This window comes from Ranitomeya imitator, chromosome 3, assembly GCF_032444005.1.
Source record: "Ranitomeya imitator isolate aRanImi1 chromosome 3, aRanImi1.pri, whole genome shotgun sequence".
Taxonomy (NCBI): domain Eukaryota; kingdom Metazoa; phylum Chordata; class Amphibia; order Anura; family Dendrobatidae; genus Ranitomeya; species Ranitomeya imitator.
Genome location: NC_091284.1, coordinates 151435774 through 151460057, shown reverse-complemented (window position 1 = coordinate 151460057; position 24284 = coordinate 151435774). Strand labels below are relative to the sequence as shown.

Here is a 24284-nt window from a genome sequence, read left to right as displayed (position 1 = left end):
CCTTGCCACAGCTGCATGATTTACAGCTACTAGCCAGCCTGAGTACATGTGGGGGTTGCCTGGTTGCTAGGGAATCCCCACATGTAATCAAGCTGGCTAGTAGCTGTAAATCACGCAGCTGTGGCAAGGAAAGCTAAATCTCCGAGCAGTCACAAATATTTGGGGAAAACACGAGCAACGAGTATACTCGCTCATCACTAGTCCTAACCTCTAGTATTAAAACTTTTAAATATTGTTGGACTTTCTATATAAATCTATCAGATCTGAAAACTGCTGACTGAATTGAAAAGGACAATTGTGGACAGGTGCCAATCCTTTCCAGAATACAACTTCTTGGCTTTCTGCCCAGGCTTAAGAAGACCTACCAGTCACCAGGTGAAGAGAGGCCCTGCTTTTGCTCTTATTTTTATTCTGGATGCTCTCTCTCTCGAGTTTTGTTTTTTTTGTTTTATTTAAGTCCGCCATACAGTTCCACACATATGGGCCATTTTATTTAGTGTTCATTTTCATTGAGTTTACCAAGGTGTAATAATGCAGCGCAGCCTAAAGACACGGCCCCAGAGAATCCCACCAGTCATGCCCCCTCGGTAACCACCACTACTGCACTACAGTATCATAAAGGCTGAAACTGTATTGTGATTTAACAAAAAAAAAAAAAACACGGAACACAGAAGCAGCGGAATTAGAAGAGGAGCAAAAACTGACAACTTCCGACAGGTCCACTCACTTTAAATGTGGAGCAGCAGTGGCCAACATGTATACCATAGAGTATGGAATTTTATGACATTTTAACACTGTCCTGTCCTTGACAGAAGGCTGTAGACAGTGGGGTGTGGATTTCATACAGTGTCATATGTCTGACATTATAGGAAACATCAGGCTGATACGTAGGGTGTGTCAGGCAGCAGGAGAATCGTATACAAAGCGTCTCATTGTTCCACATAATCCACAACCAACACACAAAGCACTTACATCAAATGGCCTGCGGTTACAGCAACTATCAAATAGTCACGGGCTCTTCACCTTATTGCGATATATATTCACCTTGTCAGAAAATTCTTCTAATGTACGCTCTGAGCATGTCCATCCCATAATTTATAAGAAACCATACATATCCCAAGAGCGTCAGGAAATGGGAACACATCAGAGTTGTACTCCATGCTAATGTGGAAAAAGTTTCACAACATGTCGGCCAAACATTCACCCCACGTGAGGCGAGAACTGGGAATTAAAGGGAATCTGTCAGCAGGATGTCACTAGTGATGAGTAAAGTTGGGCGAACCTGGACAGTAAAGTTCGGTGTCCATATCTAACACGGAATTTACCAGGAAGTCCGTGTTACTGTTTGGGTTCAACCCCCGAACACCGGGTGTTTGTCCCTCTGTGCACGACAGTACGGCAAACACTGCTTCTGATCTATGGTAAAATCATTACCGCCGGTCAGAGCCGTTGTTCCTACGGTGTCAAAGGAGTGTGAGCAGCAGCTGCGATCGGAGGTAAAAAGTTTACCTCCAGCCACTGTGGCAACCGAGACTGACCGGCGGTAATGATTTTACAGCTGAGCAGAAGCAGTGATTGCTGTACTGTCATGCACATGGCAACACGATGTTCGGACCCCCATTCAAGCAAAAGGGGTCCGGGTACTGTTCTGGTACCAAAACTTTTTTTTTTTTTTTATTAAACTGTTCAGCTGAACCCATTGGACCCAAACATTCAGCAGCCCGCCCATCTTTAGTGATGAATGAACATGCTTGGATAAGGCGTTATCCAATCATGCTCGGGTGCTAACCGAGCTAATCGGCGCGCTCGAAGAATACTGTATAAGCGGTCACGTGGGGCCGCCCATTACAATCATGAATATGCGGCTCCACCTCCCATAGGGGTGGAGCCGCATATTCATTACTGTAAATGAGCGGCCCCACGTGACCGCTTATACAGTAGAAGGTGCGGCCAGGACAGGAAGCAGCGCCAGCCAGCGAGGGAGCCGGGTGAGTATTTTAATAACAGCAGGGGGGCGCACAGGGGTGGGAGGGGGGTGGGGACATGGATCTTTATTTTAAACACGATTATTCATATATTCTCTACAGCAAACGTTGCTGCAGGGAAGATATGAATCGCGGCTTCAGCACCAGATGCAGGGGACAGCGCTAAACTTTAGCGCTGTCTCCTGAACGGTGCATGTGGTACCCAGTGGGTACACGGGCGGCACACGTGTGCCACAGAAACGCACAGGCACACGGATAATTATCTGGACGTGTGAGACTGCCCTTAGGGCTTTTTATGGTGTTCTGGATAACAATATGTGGTGGTAGATCATTTGCATTGGTGGCTATATTTCCACCGCTGCAGACACCACAAACCAGGACAGGTAAGTGTACAAGTTTAGTATATTAGGCAGATTTTTCTGCTGCAAAAAAAAGAAAAAAAAAATGTGTTCACAGGGGATTAAAAAAAACAAACAAACAAACACAAAATATGCACTTTTTATGCACTTGTTTAAAAAAAAAAAAAAACCCGAAAAAATTGACATGCTGTACATTTGAAAACGTGCTCTGACTGTTCTAATCCGCACCGAAAAAAAATATGCAGCAAGTGTATGGGGGTTTTCAAAAATCTAATTTCACTTTATTGAAAAGGTTTTTTTTTTTCAGGGCAAAAATGCAGCATGTGAATAAGCCCTAATCATTCACCTTTTCACATGCAATGGTTGGAGGATACAAGTTAGTGCAGAACTTATAAATGTACTGAATGCTTAATGTAAAGCACTCAGCCGGCAGACATGGGGCGCCCGGCACACTTTGCCTATGCAAAACCAGCCATGCAAATTCAGGAGCCTATGTAACGTCATTTAACAGATTTCCTTTCTCTAGGTAATAATGTCCTAGTGAGCTGCACGACATTTACCTGAGTGTAGTTTGTGATTTTCCCTGACTGGTAAATAAGACATTGTATAACTATAGATAAATCCTCCTCATTGTGCTGTATGCTCCTAGTCTGATAATCAGCGAATAGTGTCTATTGGTCAGAGACATAGCGCCATGAAGTTCTGGGGCCGCAGTCACACCCGGACCTTGGTGCCCAAGCAGGGACCAGTATAATAAATAGTGGGTAGTGGGGTCTGACCAGGTACACACACACCCATAGTCAGGTTCGCACGGCTGGTGGAATCGGGTCAGCCAAGGTCACAATATTGCAGAAGTGATTGGGTCGGAGTCCAGCTCTGGGTGCTGCCCGCCATTAAATGCGCAACTCTCATCTTCTGCACAAGCCTACGATTGTCTGTGTTCGGTTAGCGTGTGTCTGGCTTATACAAGGACCAAGAAAACATGTTGGCCTAAGGCTACTTTCACACTAGCGTTGTTTGGCCTTCGTCCCAATGTGACGTTTTGGAGAGAAAAAACGCATCCTGCAAAGTTGCCCGCAGGATGCGTTTTTTTCTCCATAGACTTTCATTAGCGACGCATTGCGACGGATTGCCACACGTCGCATCCGTCATGCGTCGTGTTTTTGCAGTCCGTCCGTCTTTTTTCCGACCGCGCATGCGCGGCCGGAACTCCACCCCTTCCTCCCTGGACCTTACAATGGGGCAGCAGATGCGTTGAAAAACTGCATCCGCTGCCCCCGTTGCGATTTTATTTCACAGTATGCGTCGGCCCGACGCACTGCAACGGGCCCGTTCCGACGCTAGTGTGAAAGTAGCCTAAGTGAGACTTTATATAAATGTCAGCTAAACAGCCAAGCCAGTCATACAAGTTTTCTGCTCTCAATAGGGAGCTCGATAGGCCTAACGTTATGTACGGCTGGACTCACACATTCGTACGTCCCGCTGCGATGCACACACTGGCCGCAGGTCTCATGACCTGCACTTGAAAGCCTCATTTATACTTTTGAGGTAGTCAAGTTCGGTTTAGGAGACCCACACATATGAGAATGTTCCCTAAGGCCGGCGTCACACATGCGAGTTTTACGGACGTAAGAGCGCAGAATCTACGTCCGTAAAACTCGCAAAAAATACGGCACAATTATTCTCTATGCCCCTGCTCCTATTTGCCGTATTTTACTGATCAGTATTATACGGCTTTCTACGGCCGTACAAAATCGCAGCATGCTGCGTTTGTCACCGTACTGCGCAAGAAATACGCCAATGAAAGTCTATGGAAGCGTGAAAAATACGGATTACACACGGACAAGCAGTGTGACTTGCGAGAAAGAAGGGAGCTTTCTAGGTAATTTCCCACGATCTATGAACAGCCAGCAGAGGGCGCCTCACCGCAAATAAAGCTAAATATAGATCATTGATCTATTTTTAGCCTCATTCCCTGGGGTTTTGCAGCGAGGAGCAGCCTGCATTAGCACATCTCCTTGCTGCAAAATGTTTTAACCCCTTCAGAAGGATTTACATCGTTGGACGTTACAGATCTGCGGAGGGTAAGTATATTGTTGGTTTATTATGTTTTTTTACTCACAGAACGAGGGTCTTCAGTGACTGGATTGGGCGTTGAATAAAATACTGCAACAACCATTGTTTTTATTTCATTAAAATAACTTTAAATAATGTGTTTGTGTTTTATTTAACCCTTCACTACAATTGGATTAATAATGGATAGGTGTCATAATTGACGCCTCTCCATTATTAATCTGGCTTAATGTCACCTTACAATAGCAAGGTGGCATTAACCCTTCATTACCCCATATCCCACCGCTACACGGGAATGGGAAGAGAGTGGCCAAGTGCCAGAATAGGCGCATCTTCCAGATGTGCCTTTTCTGGGGTGGCTGGGGGCAGATATTTTTAGCCAGGGGGGGGGCCAATAACCGTGGACCCTCTCCAGGCTATTAATATCTGCCCTCAGTCACTGGCTTTACTACTCTGGCGGAGAAAATTGCGCGGGAGCCCACGCCAATTTTTTCCGCCATTTAACCCTTTATTTTAAGAGCTAGAACGGCCAAATTTTGCAGATACACACTACTGACATTAGTAGTGTGGAATCTGCAAAAAAAAATGGAGAGAAGACATGGTTTACTGTATGTAAACCATGTCTCAAATCATGTCTGGTTTTAGGAAGGAGAAGGAAAAAGCCGGTAATTGAATTACCGGCTTTCAAGCTGTCTAGCGCTGGAATAAATATTAATATATATACATATATGTGTCTCACTGACATATATATATATATATATATATATATATATATATATATATATATATATATATATATATATATATATATATATATATATATATATATATATATACCTATTCTACGTGTACACATTTATTCTACCTATTCTACTGTAAGCTGTCAGTGTGATTTTACTGTACACCGCACTGAATTACCGGCTTTTCTCTCTAATATATGTGTCTACTGACATATATATATATATATTTATATATATATATATATATATATATAGACAGTATATATATATTTTCTTTTCTTTTTGGGACACATGGATCACTTCTATAGCGGTATGTTGGTTTTGCTAGCCTGCGAGAAAACCACGCAGTACGGATGCCATACGGATTACATACGGAGGATGCCATGCGCAAAAAACGCTGACACACCCTGCCTACGGAGGAGCTACGGACCACTTTTTTTGGGACTTTTCAGCGTATTACGGCCGTAATATACGGACCGTATTGTTTTACGCTGTGTGTGACGCCGGCCTAAGGCCTCTAGTCAGACACAAACCTATGGTGGCAGCTCATCTCCTGGAAGACCTAAAGTATCAGACATTCATATTGAATAGACCCATCATTTTCCACAACATGATCTATCGTGGAGTCAGGAGATTATCACATTGCAGGATTCTAGGTATCCATGGATATGACAGCTAGCAACTAGCTAATTGTCACTATATCAGTGGTCGTAACCATGGATACCCAAGGTCCTGCAATGCCTGCATATAATGAAAGAATCAGAAAAAAAAAAAACTATACTAAAAAGATCTAATTGGAAGTATCTGCTAATATTACTATTACACCTACTATATATTGGGATATGATCTTGGAGATGGGAATACCCCTTTACCTTTTCTTAGGTTATTTCTTTACACCACAAAGGAAAAAAGTAAGGTCTGACTCAGGCGTATTAACGATCCTCAGAACTTTATTGGAAAAGGTACAAATTGAAACATGCATGAAATCTGCAAATGCAACAAGTTTCTTACACTGTTCATATTTAAGTTACGGTATGTCAAATCAGTGACACGTTTCAGAGCCCAGTGTGTACAGCCCAAGTCTGCGGTGAGAAAATCATGTATATATATATATATATATATATATATATATATATATATATATATATATATATATATATATATATATATATATATATATATATATATATGTATATATATATATATACACACATATACACACACACATATACATATATATATATATATATATATATATATATATATATATATATATATATATATATATATATATATATATATATATATATATACACACACACTAGATGGTGGCCCGATTCTAACGCATCGGGTATTCTAGAATATGCATGTCCCCGTAGTATATTGCCCAGCCACGTAGTATATAGCAGAGTCACGTAGTATATTGCCCAGCACAGAGCCACATAGTATAGAGACTTAAAAAAAAAAAAAAAAACAACAACACACATATAGTCACCTATAGCCCGTTGTAGTCCTGCTATACTTACCCTCCGCCGCCTTTCTCGCTCCTCTCCACGCTCCCGGGATCGCTCCATTGCAAGCGGCAGGTTCCGCTCCCGTCCCAGGGCTGGTGTGAGCAGGAGCTATGATGACGTCGCTGTCACATGGCTGTGACGTCACGGCAGGTCCTTGTCCCACACCAGCCCTGGGACAGGAGCTTGCAATGGAGCGATCCCGGGAGCCTGGCGAGGAGCGAGAAAGGCGGCGGAGGGGGAGTATAGCAGGTTTTTTTTATTATTATTTTTAACACAACATTTTTACTATTGATGCCGCATAGGCAGCATCAATAGTAAATAGTTGGGGACACACAGGGTTAATAGCAGCGGTAACGGAGTGCGTTACACCGTGGGCCGTTACCGATGCCATTAACCCTGTGTGAGCGGTGAGTGGAGGGGATTACAGAGCAGGCGCAGGGCAGTGAGTGCAGGGGAGTAGGGAGGGACTAATCGGACTGTGGCCGTCGCTGATTGGTCACGGCAGCCATGACAGACAGCTGCCGAGACCAATCAGCGAACGAATAACCGTGACAGAAGGACAGAGACAGACAGACAGACGGAAGTACCCCCTAACCCCTTCCCGACCCATGACACCACGTAGGCGTCATGAAAGTCGGTGCCAATCCGACCCATGACGCCTATGTGGCGTCATGGAAAGATCGCGTCCCTGCAGGCCGGGTGAAAGGGTTAACTCCCATTTCACCCGATCTGCAGGGACAGGGGGAGTGGTAGTTTAGCCCAGGGGGGGTGGCTTCACCCCTCCATGGCTACGATCGCTCTGATTGGCTGTTGAAAGTGAAACTGCCAATCAGAGCGATTTGTAATATTTCACCTATTATAACGGGTGAAATATTACAATCCAGCCATGGCCGATGCTGCAATATCATCGGCCATGGCTGGAAATACTAATGTGCCCCCACCCCACCGATCGCCCCCCCAGCCCTCCGATCTGGCCGGTACACTGCTCCGGCTCCCCTCCGTCCTGTGCTCCGGCTCCCCCCGTGCTCCAATCACCCCCCCGTGCTCCAATCACCCCCCCTGCACTCCGATCCACCCCCCTCCGTGCTCCGTTCCACCCCCCCGTGCTCCGTTCCACCCCCCCCCCCGTGCTCCGTTCCGCCCCCCCCCCCCCCCGTGCTCCGATCCACCCCCCCATGCTCTCCCCCCACCCCATCATACTTACCGATCCTGCCGGGGTCCGCCCGTCTTCTCCCCGGGCGCCGCCATCTTCCAAAATGGCGGGCGCATGCGCAGTGCGCCCGCCGAATCTGCCGGCCGGCAGATTCGTTCCAAAGTGCATTTTGATCACTGAGATATAATCTATCTCAGTGATCAAAATAAAAAAAAATAATAAATGACCCCTCCCCCCCCCTTTGTCACCCCCATAGGTAGGGACAATAAAAAATAAAGATTTTTTTTTTTCCACTAATGTTGGGCTAGGGTTAGGGCTAGGGTTAGGGCTAGGGTTAGGGCTAGGGTTAGGGCTAGGGCTAGGGTTAGGGCTAGGGCTAGGGTTAGGGCTAGGGTTAGGGCATGTGCACACGTATTCTGGTCCTCTGCAGATTTTTCCACTGCGGATTTGATAAATCCGCAGTGCTAAACCGCTGCGTATTTATGGCGGATTGACCGCGTTTTTTCTGCGCATTTCACTGCGGTTTTACAACTGCGATTTTCTATTTGAGCAGTTGTAAAACCGCTGCGGAATCCGCACAAAGAAGTGACATGCTGCGGAATGTAAACCGCTGCGTTTCCGTGCAGTTTTTCCGCAGCATGTGTACAGCGATTTTTGTTTCCCATAAGTTTACATTGAACTGTAAACTCATGGGAAACTGTTGCGGATCCGCAGAGTTTTCCGCAGCGTGTGCACATACCTTTAGAATTAGGCTATGTGCACACGGTGCGGATTTGGCTGCGGATTCGCAGCAGTGTTCCATCAGGTTTACAGTTCCATGTAAACATATGGAAACCAAATCCGCTGTGCCCATGGTGCAGAAAATACCGCGCGGAAACGCTGCGTTGTATTTTCCGCAGCATGTCAATTCTTTGTGCGGATTCCGCAGCGTTTTACACCTGTTCCTCAATAGGAATCCGCAGGTGAAATCCGCACAAAAAATACTGGAAATCCGCGGAAAATACGCAGGTAAAACGCAGTGCCTTTTACCCGCGGATTTTTCAAAAATGATGCTGAAAAATCTCACACGAATCCGCAACGTGGGCACATAGCCTTAGGGTTAGGGTTGGAATTAGGGTTGTGGTTAGGGGTGTGATTAGGGTTATGGCTACAGTTGGGATTAGGGTTAGGGGTGTGGGGGGGGGGTTAGTGTTGGAGGTAGAATTGAGGGGTTACCACTGTTTAGGCACATGAGGGGTCTCCAAACGCAACATGGCGCCACCATTGATTCCAGCCAATCTCGTATTCAAAAAGTCAAATGGTGCTCCCTCAATTCCGAGCCCCGACGTGTGCCCAAACAGTGGTTTACCCCCACATATGGGGTACCAGCATACTCAGGATAAACTGCGCAACAATTACTGGGGTCCAATTTCTCCTGTTACCCTTGTGAAAATAAAAAAATGCTTGCTAAAACATCATTTTTGAGGAAAGAAAAATGATTTTTTATTTTCACGGCTCTGCGTTGTAAACGTCTGTGAAGCACTTGGGGGTTCAAAGTGCTCACCACATATCTAGATAAGTTCCTTGGGGGGTCTAGTTTCTAAAATGGGGTCACTTGTGGGGGGTTTCTACTGTTTAGCCACATCAGGGGCTCTGCAAACACAACGTGACGCCCACAGAGCATTCCATCAAAGTCTGCATTTCAAAACGTCACTACTTCACTTCCGAGCCCCGACATGTGCCCAAACAGTGGTTTACCCCCACATATGGGGTATCACCGTACTCAGGAGAAATTGGACAACAACTTTTGGGGTCAAATGTCTCCTGTTACCCTTGGGAAAATAAAAAATTGCAGGCTAAAAGATCATTTTTGAGAAAATAATTTTTTATTTTTATTTTCATGGCTCTGCGTTATAAACTTCTGTGAAGCACTTGGGGGTTCAAAGTCCTCACCATACATCTAGATTAGTTCCTTTGGTGGACTAGTTTCCAAAATGGGGTCATTTGTGGGGGATCTCCAATGTTTAGGCACACAGGGGCTCTCCAAACGTGACATGGTGTCCGCTAATGATTGGAGCTAATTTTCCATTTAAAAAGCCAAATGGCGTGCCTTCCCTTCCGAGCCCTGCCGTACGCCCAAACAGTGGATTACCCCCACATATGGGGTATCAGCGTACTCAGGACAAACTGGACAACAACATTTATGGTCCAATTTCTCCTATTACCCTTGGCAAAATAGGAAATTCCAGGCTAAAAAATCATTTTTGAGGAAAGAAAAATTATTTTTTATTTTCATGGCTCTGCGTTATAAACTTCTGTGAAGCACCTGGGGGTTTAAAGTGCTCAATATGCATCTAGATAAGTTCCTTGGGGGGTCTAGTTTCCAAAATGGGGTCACTTGTGGGGGAGCTCCAATGTTTAGGCACACAGGGGCTCTCCAAACGCAACATGGTGTCCGCTAACAATTGGAGCTAATTTTCCATTCAAAAAGTCAAATGGCGCGCCTTCCCTTCCGAGCCCTGCCGAGTGCCCAAACAGTGGTTTACCCCCACATATGAGGTATCGGCGTACTCGGGAGAAATTGCCCAACAAATTTTATGATCCATTTTATCCTATTGCCCATGTGAAAATGAAAAAATTGAGGTGAAAATAATTTTTTTGTTAAAAAAAAAAAGTACTTTTTCATTTTTACAGATCAATTTGTGAAGCACCTGAGGGTTTAAAGTGCTCACTAGGCATCTAAATAAGTTCCTTGGGGGGGTCTAGTTTCCAAAATGGGGTCACTTGTGGGGGAGCTCCAATTTTTAGGCACACGGGGGCTCTCCAAACGTGACATGGTGTCCGCTAAAGAGTGGAGCCAATTTTTGATTCAAAAAGTCAAGTGGCGCTCCTTCCCTTCCAAACCCTGCCGTGCGCCCAAACAGTGGTTTACCCCCACATATGAGGTATCAGCGTACTCAGGACAAATTGGACAACAACTTTCATGGTTCAGTTTCCTTGAGGGGTGCAGTTTTTAGAATGGTGTCACTTTTGGTTATTTTCAGCCATATAGACCCCTCAAACTGACTTCAAATGTGAGGTGGTCCCTAAAAAAAATGGTTTTGTAAATTTCGTTGTAAAAATGAGAAATCGCTGGTCAAATTTTAACCCTTATAACTTCCTAGCAAAAAAAAATTTTGTTTCCAAAATTGTGCTGATGTAAAGTAAACATGTGGGAAATGTTATTTATTAACTATTTTGTGTCACATATCTCTCTGGTTTAACAGAATAAAAATTCAAAATGTGAAAATTGCGAAATTTTCAAAATTTTCGCCAAATTTCCGTTTTTATCACAAATAAACACAGAATTTATTGACCTAAATTTACCACTAACATGAAGCCCAATATGTCACGAAAAAACAATCTCAGAACCGCTAGGATCCGTTGAAGCATTCCTGAGTTATTACCTCATAAAGGGACACTGGTCAGAATTGCAAAAAACGGCAAGGTCTTTAAGGTCAAAATAGGCTGGGTCATGAAGGGGTTAAGGTACCGTTACATTTAGCGACGCTGCAGCGATATAGACAACGATGCCGATCGCTGCAGCGTCGCTGTTTAGGTCGTTGTGTGGTCGCTGGAGAGCTGTCACACAGACAGCTCTCCAGCGACCAACGATGTCCCCGGGTAACCAGGGTAAACATCGGGTTACTAAGCACAGGGCCACGCTTAGTAACCCAATGTTTACCCTGGTTACCATTTTAAAAGTTAAAAAAAACAAACAGTACATACTTACATTCCGGTGTCTGTCACGTCCCCCGGCGTCAGCTTCCCTGCACTGTCAGCTCCGGCCGTAAAGCACAGCACAGCGGTGACGTCACCGCTGTGCTCTGCTTTACGTCCGGCCGGCGCTGACACAGTCAGTGCGGGAAGCCGACGCCGGGGGATGTGACAGACACCGGAATGTGAGTATGTAGTGTTTGTTTTTTTTAACTTTTACAATGGTAACCAGGGTAAACATCGGGTTACTAAGCGCGGCCCTGCGCTTAGTAACCCGATATTTACCCTGGTTACCAGTGAACACATCGCTGGATTACAGCAGGTGATCAGCGACAAAAAAATAAAAAAAAGGTCCTGATCATTCCCAGCGACCAACGGTCTCCCAGCAGGGGCTTGATCGTTGGTCGCTGTCACGCATAACGATTTCGTTAACAAAATCGTTATGTGTGAAGGTACCTTTAGACAATTACGTATATAGAAGTGCGAATATGAATGAATATATTTATTTGCCTAAGGGCTACTTCCGTCTTTCTGTCCTTCTGTCGGCAACTTCCATAACAGAAATCCCGCGTCGCTGATTGGTCTCAGCAGCTGCCTGTCATGGCTGCCGCGACCAATCAGCGATGGGCAATATACTACGTGGCTGGGCAATATACTACGTGGACATGCATATTCTGGAATACCCGATGCGTTCGAATCGGGCCACCATCACACACACACACCCCAACACCAAACTCAACATTGCCAATACACAGCAATAGCACTAGCATACAAAAGGGAAAAAAAAATAACATTCTGCATAAATTAGAAAAAACAAACAAACAAAACATACACATCAAGCACAAGCGCCAAAAAAGTTGTTACTAGTACACTAGTACTGGCACGAGGCTAACACCTTCGGCAATTGCGCTACGCCGGTTTCTAGGCAATGCTACGATTTATAATTACGGGTAGACATTTTTGTGGCAGCAGGTGGCAAGATAAATTTGCTACAGGGCAAATACTTTGCCAGGAATAAGTGCAGGAAGCCTGAGGGAGGGCGAGCAGCAGCCACCAGCTCTGAGCAGTGTTCTGTTAGTACATTACATCTCTGCACAGGGATAGGTCTGACACCAGGGTTCTGCAGTCCATACTGTGATGTACCAACAACCCCTGAAATGCCACAGAAAACAGGAATGCAAAACATTTCCTACATTTTAGGCTCCATTCAGACACCGTATAATATGGACTGTGTGCTGTCTGAAGAAAAAGTCTGCACATCACACCGATTGTACAAGCACCAAAGGAGGGAGGACACTCAGATGGTGAAAGCACAAGCACCAAAGGAGGGAGGATACTCAGATGGTGAAAGCACAAGCACCAAAAGAGGAGGACACCCAGATGGTGAAAGCACAAGCACCAAAAGAGGAGGACACCCAGATGGTGAAAGCACAAGCAACAAAGGAGGAGGACACTCAGATGGTGAAAGCACAAGCACCAAAAGAGGAGGACACCCAGATGGTGAAAGCACAAGCACCAAAAGAGGAGGACACCCAGATGGTGAAAGCACAAGCACCAAAAGAGGAGGACACCCAGATGGTGAAAGCACATGCACCAAAGGAGGAGGACACCCAGATGGTGAAAGCACAAGCACCAAAGGAGGACACTGAGATGGTAGACATACACGGGTCAAAGGCAGGTGAAAATAAAAAAAAAATCCAGCAAACTAATGAAAAACTTTTTGCGAACTGGAAAAATAATGGACATGTAAACAAGTCTAAAAAGTAAAATTCACACTTTGGGACATTTTCCACTGCTGTAATCTTGTGTTAAAAAAACATCTTGCACCACTTAAGTGTCTGTGGCCGTCATCCAAGCCTCCCAGGGAGGTGGCCTATTCACTGTCCTCAGTGGTGTAAGGCTACATTCACATGTGTTGTGCGGTGCTGCGTCGGCGACGCAACGCACAACGCAAACAAGAACGCATGCAAAACGCATCATTTTGTGACGCATGCGTCCTTTTTTGGCATGATTTTGGAAGCAAAAAAAAAATGCAACTTGCTGCGTCCTCTGCGCCCTGACGCTTGCGCCAAAAAAGATGCATGTGTCACAAAACGCAAGACAACGCATGTCCATGCGCCCCCATGTTAAATATAGGGGCGCATGACGCATGCGTCGCCGGGGCTGAGCCCGACGCAGCCCCGCAAAACGCTAATGTGAACGTAGCCTAATGCTGATCTTCTCACTACAGGTCAAGCAGCTGTGCAGGGATCCTCCCCATCGCCAGTGCTGCCAAATGGCCTTTTAGGATCATCAGGGGCAACAAGGTCTGGCCTCCACAGTCAGTAAGTGATGGCATGACCTAGCAATATGGTATCATTTTAAGAGGTGTGAGAAGAACCCTTTTAGACATTAACCAAACCAAGGACAGTCATCTATGGACAGTACTGGAGAACAAGGTCTTGCGTTCAGATCATGTGTATAATGAAACCAGACTTGCTTAAGTTTTTAACTTTTTTTTTTTAGAAATCAAACATTTCTGCCCCACTTGAAAAAGGGGATAACATGTCCAATAACTGGTATTTTTTATTATTGATTTTCTCTTTTAAAATATAAAAATCAGCCTTCATAATCATCTACAGGTGTAAATACAAGGAAGTAGTCCGCCAGGAGACCAGGCTGATAGGGTGTGATACATAAAGATGGGTGTGATTCACATCAGTCTTGATAAGAAGATGTGCTGGAGTGAACACGGCACATTAGAGCCTCGTCACCTGGCCGACTACTTTTCCATGTAACTGTAGACACAGGCTTCTATGTGAATCACGAGCGGAGGACAAGTGGCGTGCACCTCGCCACAAACACTACTCCAGCCCCTGCTTGAGTAACATTTGTGGTGTGGTGAGCGTTGCTGATTATGACGATCAGTAGTAGTCAGACCCCAGCTGCGCCCACTGTGCCAGAGGCGGGTGCAAATGCCAAGAATCATATTCTGTGTAGGGCAGCTGTCAGTTGCATCAATATTCTGCAACTATTATAAGCTTTTTGTGTCTGGATACTGGTGTAAAACTTTGATTAATCCGGCCCATGGTGCCTTTCACCAACAAAAGATATGCCGCCATAGACCCCCTTCACAAATCCTGCCAACAAGCTGCACAGCTTCAGCCATTATGTCCATAGTACAAGTCTACTGCTCCAAAGTGCTGCCAGAAAGCAGAGCAGTGCGGTTGTACGGGAAATAAGTGCAGCTTTAATATGCTTGTTATTGGCTGACATTTTTACACATCAAGCTGCAGTTTACCTGCAAAAATTATTTTTTAACATAACAGCATGCCCACGATGTTTGGACAACAGACATTTACCTACTATAATAGGATATCCTTTAATAATAACTAGTCTATTGCTGTGAAGTAGTCAATCTGAGAGGAACTGCCAGTGACCCATGAGATAACCTTATCTTAGTGATAAGAAAACAAAAGAATAAACTGCAGTAAAGAAAAGACTAAGTAGAAAGTCTACAAATCAAGCAAAGTCAACAAATCAGGGTGTCTGAGCATATTGATGGCCTGCTGTGCACAGTGGAATATGGGGCACAGGCACTGCAAAATAATCCACCCCATAGTATCAGAGGCAAACATATCGCTGAAATCATACATGCTGCCCGATCCATGGGCTCCATCAGCTGGCAAAGTTTCTTTCATTCCAGATCAGACCTGGGTAAAGTGTGGCCAGCGGGTCACATCCGGGCCTCTGACTGTTCCCTTTAAGCCCCCAGGCTGGACGGTAACATGTCACCAGGTTTGCTCCATATGAGATCCGGCCACCACCTTTCAGCCCTCATACACAGCATACTAATATGCTGTATATCTGCCCCCAATCCGCCTTGCAACAAAAGAAAAACACCTTCACACAGATAGAGATTATATATATATATATATATATATATATATATATATATATATATATATATATATATATTTTATTTGGCAGGGGGGCTTAATATACATTTTTTGCAAAAAAAAAAAAAGGATATTAACCAAATACCCTGTGTTTTCCATCTTTTTACTAGCACTTGCTGTTTACTGATATTTTTTGCAACAGTATTTTTTATTTTTTCTGTGCCTTTTTTGTGTTTCCATTTCTTGGTGGTGTGAACAGTGGTCCTACTGGCTTGTTCACCTTGTGCACGGCTCATGCGTTTCTGCTTTAACCAATTCTGAAAAGGAGTAATTCAGTGACTCCAGAATACATTGTGCCTGGACTGCACCACAAACTTCTAATATAGGAGTCACGGGGCACAGCAATCGAATGTTCGGCTTGGGGCCCACCATATACTTTAGCTGGTCAGCTAGACCTAATGAAATCGGTGGTCCTGCCAACCATGGTCAACCAATGCTGGAGCTTTCTTATCATGAATGCAGAATTGTAGCCCAAAAAAGCAGATATCCCAACTAAAAAGGACAGTTTTCACAACACCATGATTACAAGGAGGAACAACTACTCCTATGAACGCTCTTTACTTGATAGCTTGGCCGTGTAAGGAGGCTGCCGATTACCTGGAGAACAAGCAAAGCTTATTCAAAGATGATCTTTCGGCAGGCTTGAAAATCATTGATCTTGGCAGCTCATCATCCTGTGTGTATAGAACGAACTATTGTTCTGTGTCAATCTTAAGTGCGATGTCCAAACAGGCTATTAAATAACCGCTGACTGACTTAATAAAAGCCGATCGGTGGTGGTTTACATATACTAGTCGGCCATTCCTGCTGCTCATAGTTGTTAAGGCCCCTATGCACATTAGCCTTAAGTCGGCTGCATTCACCGATATCAATGGGTTCTACTGAAGGTCTAATGTGTATGGAGAAGTCATTTGACTGAGTCAGGACAGAGGTGGATTTCAGACTGCTAATCGCATGGTTCTCTCTGAGATAAGACATTGGCTGAGGCGTCAGGTGGCGGCTTTCTCAAAGAACACAGGAGCTTTCAAAACAAACAAGCGCTCCTGTGTATGAGAGTCGGCTGAACGACTGGCCGAAGTATTGTTGGCTGACAGCTATCTCCTGTGTATGGCCAGCCTTAGGGTACCGTCACACAGTGGCATTTTGATCGCTACAGCGGCACGATTTGTGACGTTCCAGCGATATATCCATGACGTTCCAGCGATCTCGCTGTGTCTGACACGCTCCTGCGATCAGGGACCCCGCTGAGAATCGTACGTCGCAGCAGATCGTTTGAAACTTTCTTTCGTCGTCTAGTGTCCCGCTGTGGCGGCATGATCGCATGGTGTGATAAAGGTGTGCACGATATTGTATACGATGTGCGCATAGTAACCAACGGCTTCTACATCGCACATACGTCATGAAATTATCGCTCCAGCGTCGTACATTGCAAAGTGTGACAGCAGTCTACGACGCTGGAGCGATATTGTTACGATGCTGGAGCGTCACGGATCGTGCCGTCGTAGCGATCAAAATGCCACTGTGTGACGGTACCCTTAAGGTACCTTCACACTGAGCAACTTTACAACGAAAATGACAACGATCCGTGACGTTGCAGCGTCCTGGATAGCGATCTCGTTGTGTTTGACATGCAGCAGCGATCAGGATCCCGCTGTGACATCGCTGGTCGGAGCTAGAAGGCCAGAACTTTATTTGGTCATCAGGTCGGCGTGATTCGTCATGTTTGACAGCAAAAGCAACGATGCCTGCAATGTTTTTACATGGAGCTAACAACTAGCGAGAACGATAAGTGAGTCGCCGTTACGTCACTGGATCACTCCTGCATCGTCCTGGTGTTGCCGTGTTTGACGTCTCTACAGCGACGCTGCAGCAATCGGCTCGTTGTCTATATCGCTGCAGCGTCGCTTAAGGTACCTTCACACTCAGCGATGCTGCAGCGATACCGACAATGATGTCGATCGCTGCAGCGTCGCTGTTTGGTCGCTGGAGAGCTGTCACACAGACAGCTCTCCAGCGACCAACGATGCCGGTAACCAGGGTAAACATCGGGTTACTAAGCGCAGGGCCGCGCTTAGTAACCCGATGTTTACCGTGGTTACCATCGCAAAAGTAAAAAAAACAAACACTACATACTTACCTTCCGCTGTCTGTCCCCGGCGCTGTGCTTTCCTACACTGACTGTGAGCACAGCGGCCGGAAAGCAGAGCGGTGACGTCACCGCTGTGCTTTCCTGCTGGCCGGCGCTCACAGTGCAGAGAAGCACAGCGCCGGGAACAGACAGCGGAATGTAAGTATGTAGTGTTTGTTTTTTTAACTTTTACGCTGGTAACCAGGGTAAACATCGGGTTACTAAGCACGGCCCTGCGCTTAGTAACCCGATGTTTACCCTGGTTACCAGTGAAGACATCGCTGAATCGGCGTCACACACGCCAATTCAGCGATGTCGGCAGGAAGTCCAGCGACGAAATAAAGTTCTGGACTTTCTGCAGCGACCAACGACATCACAGCAGGATCCTGATCGCTGCTGCGTGTCAAACTCAATGATATCGCTAGCCAGGACGCTGCAACGTCACGGATCGCTAGCGATATCGTTCAGTGTGAAGGTACCTTTAGTGTGACGGTACCTTTAGGTATTGGTTGATAAATGTTGATTATTACAGGATTATAGAGTCTGACATAACTGCCAGAATACTCAACCAGTGGATTTGTACATTATTTTGTAGATAAGAAGTCCACTGGTAGGTGGTTATCTGTCCCTGCTCCATTGGGTTTAGAAGAATGGGCTAATCAGTAATACTAACTACTGCGCAAACAACTCCTCTGATGCCTGTGGTCAGTACAGACTACACAACCTTGGCAAAAGGTCTACTGTGCTATTTACTAAGCAAGTGGATTATTTGGTCTTCAAACAAGCTTTTTTTTTTCTACTTTTGGCAGCAATAACTTCTTCTTGCAGATGATGTTCCCCATTTTGCTCAGCACTGTCCTTATACTACTACAGAAGCATCTTAATAGTTGCACATTGGAAGCAGTCATGCAGAGTAGGCATAAGTCGAACGGGATTATCCAACCTAAACAGCTGCAAATGTTGTGAAACAAAAGTTCTTCATTTACGGTCTATAAATATATTAAAAATTGCACAACCCCATACTCTTAAAAGGAACTGGTCAGCTGGATTGTAGACTATACACCACATTCTTGGGTTCTTTATTAGTGGTGGGTTTTGGCTATGCTGGCTGAAAAACAACGCACAAAACTAAATACCGTACTTATTTTATAAGAGAATAAGGGATAACTTGGTGATCACTAGGCATTAAACTGCTGGGACCCCCAGTGATCAAAGCTCTGTAGCCTCCTCTTGAATGAGGCGGAGGTGGTCTCTGCTTTATTTATTAACAATGTGACTGCCAAAAATATGGAAGCAAGGAACTGAGCTTTTCTGGTAGTGCCGTAGAGAAAACAAAGTGGAGGTCGAGAGATTGCACCTCCATCCAATCAAGACTGGGTTGTAGAGTCCTAATACTGAGGTTCCCCAGAATTGTTCTCAGAATCGCCGGGGGTTTGAGTCATGTATATGCTCCTCAAGACTGACAACAGGGCTCTGCAGCCCAGTCCTGAATGGAGCAGAGGTGTACATGCTGGACTAAACCAAGGCAATTCCAAGATTGGGGCTATGCAGCCCAGTCCAGAATGGAGCAGAGTCGTGCATACTGGAGTAAACCATGGCAATTCCAAGATTGGGGCTCTGCAGCCCAGTCCAGAATGGAGCAGAGTCGTGCATACTGGAGTAAACCATGGCAATTCCAAGATTGGGGCTCTGCAGCCCAGTCCAGAATGGAGCAGAGTCGTGCATACTGGAGTAAACCATGGCAATTCCAAGATTGGGGCTCTGCAGCCCAGTCCAGAATGGAGCAGAGTCGTGCATACTGGAGTAAACCATGGCAATTCCAAGATTGGGGCTCTGCAGCCCAGTCCAGAATGGAGCAGAGTCGTGCATACTGGAGTAAACCATGGCAATTCCAAGATTGGGGCTCTGCAGCCTAGTCTTGGATTGAGAGGAGATATGCATGCTCAACCTCCGCTCCATTCATTCTCTATAGGCCTGCTGGAGAAAGCCGAGCTCTCTACTCAGCTATTCCAGCAGTCTTATTAACAATGAAGTGAAGACATGGGCATTTTCATCCCATTCACAACAGGGCTGCTGAGCCCCATTCTCAATCACTGTCTCAGCAGTTGGACCCTCATATATCAGCAAGTTAGCCCCCCTATACAATGGATAAGGCATACCTTTGTTTGGAACAACCCTAACTTTCAATTGTGCTTGTGCTGTATTACAATTACCCCAAGCACATCATCGGGGAGGAGCCGTTTGTCACAGAGTCACTGCTGTAATTACACTCATTGAAGAATATAATTACTGTGCCAAAAAGGATCTGAGGTCAGAAGAATCACTGCTGAAATCTGGGACCATTCCTGTCCATCATGTGCTAGATCTGTCTGCAGCCATCCGACCCTCTTTACATCATTCATACCACAATGGGCATGATTGCAGCGGGAACAACTCCATGCAGATGACTAGTTTGTGGTTACTACAAGGCCACGTTCACGCGTTTAGTATTTGTAAACCAAAACTAGGAGAAGGTGAACGTCATGGTGACGTGCTGCTATTATACATTTCCTTTGATTGTTTCACTCCTGATTTTGGATTACACATACTGACCAGTACGTCTGGTGAACGCATCATAAGGCCTCTTTCACACTTCCGTTTTTTTTAACAAATCAGTCACAATCCGTCAAAATGTTGAAAAGACGGATCCTGTGCTGATTGTAAAAAACTGATGCACTGGATCCATTTTTTTACGGATCCGTCGCATGAGGTGATGCCTGAATTTCAAGGAACAAAATTCTGGGGGGGGGGGGGGGGAGAAGAGGGAGGGAGAATCCGTCAAGGCATGCTCAGTTTCTAAATACAGGATCCGTCGCTGGATTCCTGTTTTTGACGGTCAGCGACGGATCCTGGATCCACAGGCTTCAATTATAGCCAACAACGGACAGCGCAGGATCCGTCGCTGGGCGATTTTCCAACGTACAGAAAAAACGTTCCTCTGTGCGTTGTCTCCGCCCGACAGCCAGCAATTTTACAATGGATCCTGCGCACGACGGATGAAACGGATGGCCACCCGTCACAATCCGTCACTTATACAAGTCTATGAGAAAAAAAACGGATCCAGCAGAAACATTTGCTGGATATGTTTTTTTTTCACAAAACGATGGATTTTGACAGGGGCAAAAAGACAGAAGTGTGAAAGAGGCCCAATACAAACAGCACGAGATTTAAAGCCAACATAACTACAATCATGGAAGGGTCATCGGAAAGGAGCCCAATGAGGTCTTGGGGTGGTTTATAGTCAAATCCAGCTACCCCTTCAACATGCTGTTAGTTGAAGTAAAAAAAAATGGCCCTAGGAAATTCACATACCCGTCTTCCGAGATGATGGGGCTTTGTAAACTTCTACTTGATGTTTTGATCACCCCCTGCAGATCACATTCTGCATCCGAGGTGTGCCATTTCACAGAGGCATGGGAACCACGCCAGGCATGTTAGCATTGTCAGTAACAAAAAAACAGAGACTGGGGGAGGGGGAAGGGCAAAATTAAAGAAACGTAAAGGAAGATGTTCTTCCAGCCTTCCCATAGGTCTCATTCAGAGGATTACATAACCATGCAGCAGAGCTAAGAACACCAAGTACACAGATCGTTACATCTGTAAGCGATTTATTGGTCAATGTTATCTGTAAAGAGATTCCAGGGCAAAGACGAAAATAAAAGGATATCGGAAAATACATCTGATAGACGGGTAAAAACTAGTCACAGAAACAAGTAAGGACCCGGGATAGCAATTATTACCAAATGAAAAAAAATTACAGATTCACAAATCAGTCAGTTGAAACAATGTGGTCATTTCCGCCCCGAGGATGAAACAATGTGGTCATTTCCGCCCCGAGGATGAAACAATGTGGTCATTTCCGCCCCGAGGATGAAACAATGTGGTCATTTCCGCCCCGAGGATGAAACAATGTGGTCATTTCCGCCCCGAGGATGAAACAATGTGGTCATTTCTACCCCTAGGATGAACAGACTAGAAATACACATTGCGACCATCACCGTCCTGTTGGATGTAAAATAAGTGAATAAGCCGGGTCTCTGACTAGTGGTTCTCCAGGGTTTGACAACCACATGCGGGCCAAAACCACTGGGACTCACTGAGTGTTGTACTGGGAGCCGTGCCTACAAGCCGGCGTGTCGGGTACACAGGGCTACAAAACACAGCGAATACACAACTTCCATAGGAGTCACTCTAGCTGGTACGGAAAAGGATTTGGAAGGTTTTTGGTTTTTTCTTTAACTCAAAATTATGCAATACTGTAAAATCGCACAACCTGTAGTATATAGAATACATAGAAACACAAAATCTGTTCAACCCTTGACGAAAAAAATACCAACTATCACTAGGAGTCTGCAGTATACCCACATCCACGGGGAAGAAAGATAAAAGGTCCTGCTATACACAGGGTTAGGATTGTCATCTTCACCATGATAGCTGCTCACAGTACCACGAGGAACATGCGGCCTGGAGGCTCCAGGGACACTGTAGAAATGGCCGTACCACTGGCTCCACCACCAAATCCATGCAATGCTGAGCTGCTAGTGTACCTGGAGTGAGGAACCAAGGTGGTCTGGCTCCCATACCCCAACACGATAACACCGGGGGTAACACCAGTGTGACGTTCCTTGTGAAGACCTCTAACCATAACATTCAAAGACCATCATGGCGCAGGGCAAGGCGGCACTGTTGGTCTTTACTCTTCAGCGACAACTCTACAGAGAGGGCTTCACATGGGAACGTTACACCAGTCCTACTCCCAGGATTACGGCGTGGGATGGCATAATGTACGGTGGCCGGACCCTCCAGCCTTCGTTACAGGTGCACTAACAGCTCGAAGTTACCTTGATTTGGTAGTGGAAATAGTCGTACGCACATTTCTCCTAGTGTCCCAGGAGCCATTTTTCAGCCAGACAATGCCAGGCCGCAGGTTCGTGGTCCCGTGACGTGCCATCATGTCCTGCAGTGTTTCCGGACTGGTCTCCCACTACACATCTGGGATGCATTGGTCCAGATTTGCAGAAGGAGCTGCCAGCAGCGGATCTTGATTCCGCAAGGGAGAAAATGATCAGACAACCATTACTAACCTCATTGGTAGCAGCCAAGATATGTAAGGGTATGGCTGTGGGTGGCGCTCTTACGCTACACCAAATAAACTGACATTTGAAATGTTTCCATCATTTGTGAATCACTTATGTCTCCACCCTGTGACCGCCATCACTCCCTCACAATTCCTTCTTAAAGGGAACCCGTCACCCCCAAAATCGAAGGTGAGCTAAGCCCACCGGCATCAGGGGCTTATCTACAGCATTCTGGAATGCTGTAGATAAGCCCCCGATGTAACCTGAAAGATGAGAAAAAGAGGTTAGATTATACTCACCCAGGGGCGGTCCCCGCTGCGATCCAGGTCCGATGGGCGTCGCAGTCCGGGTCCTCCCACCTTACGATGACGTCCTCTTCTTGTCTTCACGCTGCGGCTCCGGTGCAGGCGTACTTTGTCTGCCCTGTTGAGAGCAAAGTACTGCAGTGTGCAGGTGCCGGCCTCTCTGACCTTTCCCGGTGCCTGCGCACTACATTACTTCGCTCTGCCCTCAAAAGGGCAGACTAAGTACACCTGCGCCGGAGCGTGAAGACCAGAAGAGGCCGTCATCGTAATTAGATGGGAGGCCCCGGACCGCGACGCCTATCGGACCGAACTGCAGCGGGACCACCCCTGGGTGAGTGTAATCTAACCTCTTTTTCTCATGTTTCAGGTAACATCGACGGCTTAGGCTACTTTCACACTAGCGTTTTTTGCAATACGTCGCAATGCGTCGTTTATGGGGAAAAATGCATCCTGCAAAGTTGTTTGCAGGATGCGTTTTTGCCCCATAGATTAACATTAGCGACGCATTGCCACACGTCGCCGTGTTGTGGCGGACCGCCGGGAGCAAAAAACCCTACATGTAACGTTTTTTGCTGCCGACGGACTGCTTTTTCCGACCGCGCATGCGCGGCTGGAACTCCTCCCCCACCTCCCCGCACCTCACAATGGGGCAGCGGATGCGATGAAAATCTGCATCCGCTGCACCCATTGTGCGGCGCAAACAACGCTAGCGTCTGTAACCTCGGCCCGACGCCAGTGTGAAAGTAGCCTTAGGCTACTTTCACACTAGCGTCGGAATCTCCCCGTCGCAATGCGTCGGGGAGAGATTCCGACGCTAGCGTTTAACGCATTGCACAATGGAGGCAGCGGATGCATTTCTCCGGCGCATCCGCTGCCCCATTGTAAGGTGCAGGGAGGTGGGGGCGGAGTTCCGGCCGCGCATGCGCAGTCGGAAAAAGCGGTCCATCAGGAGCAAAAAACGTTACATGTAGCGTTTTTTGCTCCCGACGGTCCGCAGAAGCACGACGCATCCGTCGCACGACGGATGTGACGTGTGGCAATCCGTCGCAATGCGTCGTCAATACAAGTCTATGGGGAAAAAACGCATCCTGCAAGCACTTTTGCAGGATGCGTTTTTTCTGCAAAACGACGCATTGCGGCGGATTGCAGTTAACGCTAGTGTGAAAGAAGCCTTAGCTGCAGCATTCCAGAATGCTGTAGATAAGCCCCTGATGCTGGTGGGCTTAGCTCACCTTCG

At 46.1% G+C, this 24284-nt stretch overlaps 1 protein-coding gene across 2 annotated transcripts in view; it reads right to left on the bottom strand.

The window, feature by feature from the left end:
* CD99 (CD99 molecule (Xg blood group)) overlaps nucleotides 1-24284 on the bottom strand; it is an 82983-nt gene that overhangs the window by 57627 nt on the left and 1072 nt on the right. The window lies entirely within an intron of this gene.